Source organism: Primulina huaijiensis, chromosome 4 (genome assembly GCF_012295235.1).
Source record: "Primulina huaijiensis isolate GDHJ02 chromosome 4, ASM1229523v2, whole genome shotgun sequence".
NCBI lineage: Eukaryota > Viridiplantae > Streptophyta > Magnoliopsida > Lamiales > Gesneriaceae > Primulina > Primulina huaijiensis.
In genome coordinates, this window is record NC_133309.1 from 7778969 (window position 1) to 7787115 (window position 8147).

Here is an 8147-nt window from a genome sequence, read left to right on the forward strand (position 1 = left end):
CAACATCTCAAATATCAACACAAATATCAATTCTAAACTTCATCCCATTTCCAAACTTGAATAAAAATATAACATACTTACACCATCTTGAAGATCTTGGAGAGAGGATCACAAATCTAACTTCATTTCATAATTTCCTTGAACAAATCTCCCATAGATTGAAGAAGAAATTAGAAGATGAAAGGAAAAATGAAGAACCCTAGCTCTAAACCGATGGAGTAGGAAAAAGAGAAGAGAAAATGATACAAAAATCATTCCCCAATCAAATATATACCATCCAAACCTCAAAACACGTTTTTTGTACAAGTGCTGGGCGCCATGGCGCGTGATTTTGGCGCAGCCGCGCGCCCCTTGCTGCCCAAACACCAAAATTTCAGCACTGCGCGCGCTAGGGCGCCGGATCCTGCGCAGGGGCGCGCAGTATTCTGCCAAGAACGCATTTTTAACTTCAGAATTTGCGAAAGTGGTAAACTACAAAGTTGTAGCCCTATGTCTTGGTTTGCATCTCCAATTGGCCTCATGTCATTTGGAGATCTGAGTAAAACGTTATGCTAAATCTCCCAACATGTGTCATTGTAGGAACGACGATACACACGACACACTTCGGGGTGCTTTTGGCTCGTCTTCCCTAATGATTTGAACAAAACTCAAAACATGAAAGTTATAGCCTTATGTCATATCTTTTTAATGGAAGTAGCCTCACATCAATTGGATCAATGTACAAAACATTATGCTAAAAACCACAACTACTGCCACATTTTTCATACCGTTTCTGCACTTCCATCACCTATTTAGCTCAAATTCAACCTTTGATTCTACCCATCAATTATCTATTCCATTCTATGACATTCATTACCATTTATACCATAACATAAACTCATAAACCATCACAACTAATGTCACAATATTTCAAAATTCGGGCATTACAAGATGTGCCAATGCCAACTGAAGAGCCAAGTGAAGTGTCAGATGATAAACCAACTGACGTGCCTACCAGCTCAATTGTTGCTAAACCTTCCACCTCCGCTGAAGACACCCATAAAAAATCAGTTGAAGATACTATTCCAGCATTAGTTCAAATTGAGACTGAATCAAAAGATAGGGCCTTGGTAATTTTCAATAAAGGAGACAAGGAGCAAGAACCAGAATCATCTGAAGGCTTATCCCCTCAGATATACCAATGACTGCTGAGATTGTAATAGAAGAAATTCAGTCCAGCTTGCACAATCTAATTTCGACTGTTTCTGACATGAAGTCAAACCAATTGCTGCATACATTGATGATTGATTCTACGAAGGAGAGCACTATGAAGAGCCTTCAACCGGTTACTAAGGATATCACTTCCTTATTCCTTATAGTAGATCAATTGAAGAAGGATAGAGTGACAGTTCCATTACTTTTCCAAACTCAGGACATGATGATAAATCGAATTGATTTTATACAAACAAGCATGGCAAATCGAATGGATTTGATCAGGAAAAATTGATGAATGCTATATCTGTTTTCACCTCAGAATTCTGTACATTAAGCAGTAAAGATGATGGTGTTATTTAAAAAGGGGGAAGAAGAACAACAGCAGCAACTATCTAAGAAGAGACCAAGTCAACCAACTGGTCAAGAACCCGCTGATAAAATATCCAAGAAATGAAGAACAGTTCAGATCAGTTAGAAGACATTCTCTATATTCAGTTATTAGTTTTGGCAGTTTTTCAGTCAGTCGAAGATTCTTTTATTCTTTCATTCTTTGTAAGATCTGTACAGTGAATGATTTCTCAATAAAAGATTATTTTATCTACAAAAGTTCAGTTTGACCAATTCATAAATTCTAAGTTTTTTCAAACACCAAAAAGGGAGAAATTGTTAAAATTATAATTTCGGAGTTTGACAAATTGAGCGTGAAATGATTGAAGAACTGATCAAGACAACTGAAGATAACTGAACTGGAGATGTGTAACTTATAGTTGCCCGAACTGAAGATTTATGTGCAAATTATTAAAGGCAACTGAAGTGTTCAAATCTAACTGAAACTGTGTAGTCAACTGGATGATCAGTTAAGACAGATCAGCTACATAGCAATCAGTTAATCTTATCGGCCATAAAGAGTCAACTGATAAATCAGCTTGACACGTCATCAGTTAAGGAACGTAGCTATCACGAGTCAATTTGTACATAGCAGACTGCAACTTGTAGTGGGAACGCCGCATTTCAGAAAAGTTAAAGTGTACGATTGTCAGAAGAATGTTGACGTGTCTAACGGATATAAAGATTCAAATGTATTCATTATTACCATTGGAAGCAAAGCCTATAAATAGCCGAGAAGATCATCTTAGAAGAAAGAACTTCAACCTTTGCGCGCACATTCATCCTTGAGTTAAAACTTTTATAGATAAGAAGCTCACGCTTATTTAGATTTATTCATAGCTTTAAGGCTATATTTTGAGCTTAAGCACAAACATTCTTTGTCGTAATATTCGATCTTTTAAAGATCAGTTGTGCTTAGAAATTACATCAGTTGATTACTGATAAAATCGTATTGATACTAAGAGTTTCAGTTTTGACAGTATTAAGTCCAAACTGAAGTGGGTTTGTACAAAGTGTTGTATATATCAAAGCTTTTTAGTGAATATGCTATCCTTGAGATAGAAAGGGTGACGTAGGAGTGTTTGAAGTCTATACACAAATCTTGCATTCTTTATTCTCAGTTTTATTCTGTCTGTCATTCAGTTTACTTACACAGTTTCATTAGTTAACTGATTGACATTGACAACAAGATTCGCGAATTCAATTTATCACTAAACTGATTCATCCATCGAAAAGTTGTGAAAATTGTCAAGTGTTTATTCAACCTCACCCCTTCTGAAAACTTAATCACACCCAACCGATCCTAACACTTATAGTTGTAGTAATTGTAATAGCCATCCTTAGAGTTTTGATTCTAGTGGTTGAACTTTTTAGGTGACCAGCTTTTTGAATCAGTTGAACTCTTCGGGTGATTTCCAATTCCAAACTGTTTAGCTTTGTTCTTATGTTCAATCGGTTGGACAGTAGGTTTAATTGGTTCAAAGATTTCTTGTACCACTGTTTAATTCACAAAGTTACACTAAAAGAAAAACGCTAAAAGACAACTGATTTTATCTGTTGTCTTTTTGAATGAAAAACTGATGTTGTAACCACTGTTGTTAAAAACCCGGCAAATAACAACGGATAAAAACCGTTGTCTTATGTAACAAAGACAACGATTTTGCAACTCTTAAAAAACATTGTGTTATATGAGCTACGACAATGCTTTTGCAACGCATAAAAAGCATCGTCTTTTTCAGTTTACGACAAAAGATTAACAACGGACAAAAAAAGTTGTTGTTTTTACTTTATGATAACATTTACGCAACGAATAAAAACTGCTGTTGTAAGTAAAAGACAACATTTTAAGAGTAGGTTAAAACCAATGTCTTTGACCTTGTTTACAAATTAGTTCTACATCATTTTATAACTGTTGTCGTTAATTTTTTTACATCCTTGAAAAACGGCAATAAACTAAAAGGCATACAATTATCCTCAAAAAATTCAACCCGAAAATAAAACTAAAATCACGCCCACATACACTGTAATGCCCGAGAATTTAAGTTGTTAATTTTTTATTATTGATTTATGAATTGATGTAATTATCGAAGGATTATTCCGAGCCACGATTTGACCTAGTATGAGCACGGTGAGTTGGAGGCCAGAACTCATGGCGCATATGCGCCGAGGATTGACGCACATATGCGCGAGTAGTGTGGTTTCAAAATGTGCAGATGCGAAGACCTCGCACATATGCGCGAGACTGGACGCGCATAAGCGCGAGACAGTCGAATTTGCTAAGTGTCTAGACAGAACATTTGGCGCGTGTGCGTGAAGACCCGACGCGCATATGCGCGAGCTGCCGAGTAGTCAAAGCGCCGAGACAGCGAGTCTCGCGCATATGCGCCGATGAGGGTCGCGCATATGCGCGAGACGTTCAGTCTGAAGATATATATATATATATATATATTAGTACAAGTCCTTCAGAAAGTTGGAGAAAGGAAACGAGAAAAGCTTCGCAAAAATCCTTACGCCTTTTCATATTGTAGAATTGTGATTACGAAAAATCCGTCCGTCTGATTTTGAATCCGAGTACAGTAATGTGATCCTCTCAACAAGAGCTTCATACAGACGTAAGTTTTCTTATTTTTTGATACGATTAGAAAATATGATATTGAAAGAATCAGATATGAGTGCTATATGGTGTTCTTGATATATTAGACATCGTATAATCGAAACCGGATTGAAGAACAGATACCGTATGAAATTGTTATGATATTTCAGATTTGATTTGATTGTTAGTATACAGACTTGGTATCAGATTATGTTATTGATTGCATATGAGATATTGAGATTGGTATATACTGATTTGTATTGCCGGTATTTCGAGACTGTGATGATTCAGATTGACAGCTTTGAATTTCAGACTTCGACTTCGTCAGAACTGCGAAAAGAAATGTATAAATCAATGTTCGATTGGGATTGATAACTCGAGTCAGATATGACCCGAGTTTCCCTAAAATCACATACTTAATTGCTATTGTTTTCATTTATTTGAATTCATTGCATGTATATGGTTGTTCTATTGATTTATAGAACGCATGCCTTAGATGCTTGAGTTTGAGATAGAGAGTCTTTGGCAGAGGTGCCAAGTCCCTGGACATTGGTTTATATCGATGTGTTTAGGAGCAGATCGGCTTCTATTTCAGATATTCGATATAGAGTACCAGAGTCTGGGATAAGAACGTACCACCATCTAGCTGTGGAGAGTAGGTAAGTTGTTGCGTTCTTATTCAACCGGAATCCCTAAAGCAGATGAGTCGAGTCAAGAGTTGATTTTCAGACTTGTATTGATTTATGTTTCGTAGATTACGATTCATGTGTCTATAAATGTTTATACTTTCGTATATCCTTATATAAATTGCATGTTACATTGTTTATACGGGGATATGTTTCTCGCCGGAGTTATCCGGCTGTTGTTGCGTTTGTATGTGTGCATGACAACATGTGGGACAGGATCAGGGTCGAGAAGAAGATGAGAGATTGAGATAGAGTGGTGATTCCGGACTTCGATGTTGATTGGTTCAGCACTTGATGTATAGTTGTCGAACCTTAGTCTGATCTGACTGTATCTTGTTCAAGACTTGCACTGTTATGTTTAATGTTATATCAGGATTGATTATTATATGTTCCGCATTTATATAAAAAAAATAAAATTTAGACCCAGTTTAAGTAATTGATCCATTTATTCCCAAAGAATGATTAAGAAGATGATTAGCGTCCGGGTCCCCACAACAGGTGGTATAAGAGCCGTAGGTTCCTTAGATTGAGATAGAAGCTAGTGAGCGTGGTAGATTGAGTCTTCTTCCTTGCTTTTGATTGCTAGCATGTGTTACTGCTTTAATACTTGTTTACATGATTATCTGATTTAATTGGTAACCTGTATTATTGAGAATGAATTAGAACCGATTCTTGATCAGAGGTAAGATGATCAGAAGGGGACGATTTGTCAAATATGATTTCTAACCCTTTTGATAATCAGATATGTCTCCTCGAAGAATACCAGAACAGGACAGTACCTCTGCGAATCCGATGGATGCGACAGCAACACCGATGGAAACCCTGTTGAAGAGATTTCAGTCGTTCCATCCACCGACTCTGAAGGGTACTGAGACTTCAGTTGAGTGTGAGAGTTGTCTAGATGATATCGAAATGATGTTTAATTCATTGGATTACATCGATGAGCGCCGAGTCAAACTGATTGGACACCAATTGCATGATGTTGCGAAGAATTGGTGGCTCACGACAAAGAGGGCATTGGAGCATCGAGGTACGACTATTACCTGGAACATCTTTAAGACTGAATTTTTTCAAAGATTCTTTCTAGTATCGTACAGGAAAGACAAGCGTGCTGAGTTTGCCAATTTGAGACAGGGTCAGTTGAATATTGAGGAATATGTGGCCAAGTTCTCTACCTTGTTGCGATTTGCTTCGCATGTTGCTGAGAATGATGAATCTGTTGCTGATCAGTTCATCAATGGGTTGAATCCTGATATTTTTACATTGGTGAACACTGGGCGACCAAACAACTTTGCAGAGGCTTTGAACAGAGCAAAGGGAGTTGAAGCTGGCCTGATAAGGCAGAAGGGAGCTTCGTATGTTGCCCCAACACCGAGACCACAACAGCCATCTACTACTCAGTTACAGCAACCCCCACCCAGATTTGAGAGTGGAAGTAGCAGTAGTGGAAGGAAAGATAATTTGAAAGCTAGAGGGAAACAATTTAAGAGATCTGGAAGCAGTTCATCCAGTTCTAGTGGCTCACGACAAATTGCCCAGAGCCAGAGTTATTCAAGGGTATATTGCAGCACTTGTGGTGGAAGACATCCCACAGAGCAATGTCGAGGAGTGTTTGGTTTTTGCAATATTTGTAAACAGCCAGGTCATTTTTCTAGAGTCTGTCGATAGAGAGATTCTCAGAGATCCCAGGGTGTATAATCATATGGATCAGTGGCTCAGCCTGGTAGACGACCATCTGCTGTTCACTCTTTCCAGCCACCACCCTCTACCCAGTCACAGCCGAGGCCAGGAGGAAGCCAGACTGTTAGCCAGCCTCCGAGACAACAGGCCAGAGTATTTGCTTTGACAGAGGAACAGGCCCAGGAAGCACCTGATGATGTGAAAGGGGATCGGTTACGGTGACCGGAAACGCAACGGAAGCACAAAAATTTTGATTTTAGCATAAAATTTTCGGCCACCAACATTCTTGTGTAGCAAATACAATAAACACAAAATGACATTCATAGTGTGTTAAGAAATGTACCTATCAATCTCAAAGATTGATGTAATGGCTCCAACTAAGGTGTAAACACCTTAGCTCTTCAATGGTAGAAACTATCTTCAAGCTTCCTTTGAGCACTCCTTGCTCAACTATTAAGCCCACCACCAACTAGGTAGATCCCCTCTTAATTTGCACTAGAAAACTAAGAGGATTTTTCAATGAGAAGAATTTTCTTTCCTCAACACTTGAAGAAGAAAATTGAGAGAAAATGGGGAGAGAATTTTTTCAAGAAGTTTCGGCCAAGGTAGTATTGAATGGGGGGAAGGGAGACTTGTCTTGGACATGCAAAAGGTTGAAAGCAAAAGTTGCATGCCATGTCTTGAAAACACAAAAAGTAGTCTCCCAACCTTTCACCTCCCATGCATGTATATTATATGGTTTTTAATCAAATTAAAAACCATGGACTAAATTTAATTATCTCAAACATATTTGAGACTAATTAAACATTACTTGAATTTACCCAAGTCCCACTAGTTAAATAATTATTTTAATTGAGCTCTACAAGACTCAATATGATTTAATTAATCCAACACTTGAATTAATTTAATTATTTGGACTCTACTAGGTCCACTAGTGTTTAATTAATTCAACACTTGAATTAATTTAATTTAGTCCATAATAATGTTTATGAAAATCACAATTTTCAAATACATTATTCACTTGGCCAAATTTTAATTTAGGAACACTTCCATAAATTAAAATTTACATTTCTCTCATAGAAGTCATACTTCTATTTTTCCTTACGCCTATAAACTCATTTATAAGCCGTTCAACACATTGAACTATTTTCTCCTTTATAGAAGTCATACTTCTAATTTTCCTTACGCTTATAAACTCCTTTATAAGCCGTTCAACACATTGAACTATTTTACTTCTCAACGGGATCTAGAAAGCTAGTACTTGTGTGGCCCTCAATGGTTCATTGATACAACTAGCCGTGGGTTCACATCTCCATGTGATTCGGACTAAACATGTCCTTATATGAGCATACCCCAATTGCTCCATTCTTATTTATCAACTCCTTGATAATAAGAACGTCAGAACTCAAGTCTGATAGTACCCAACCAATCATGTTAAACGCCTAGCAGCATCGCTTACATGATTCCCTAGGTATCAAATGATAGTGCCTGCAAGAACCATTCAATTATGGTTAGCGTACAGTACGGTCCCTTCAACTCATATATCCCGACCGATTCGACAACCATTGGTTTATCGAGAGTTGTCAATGAATCGATACTATGTGTCA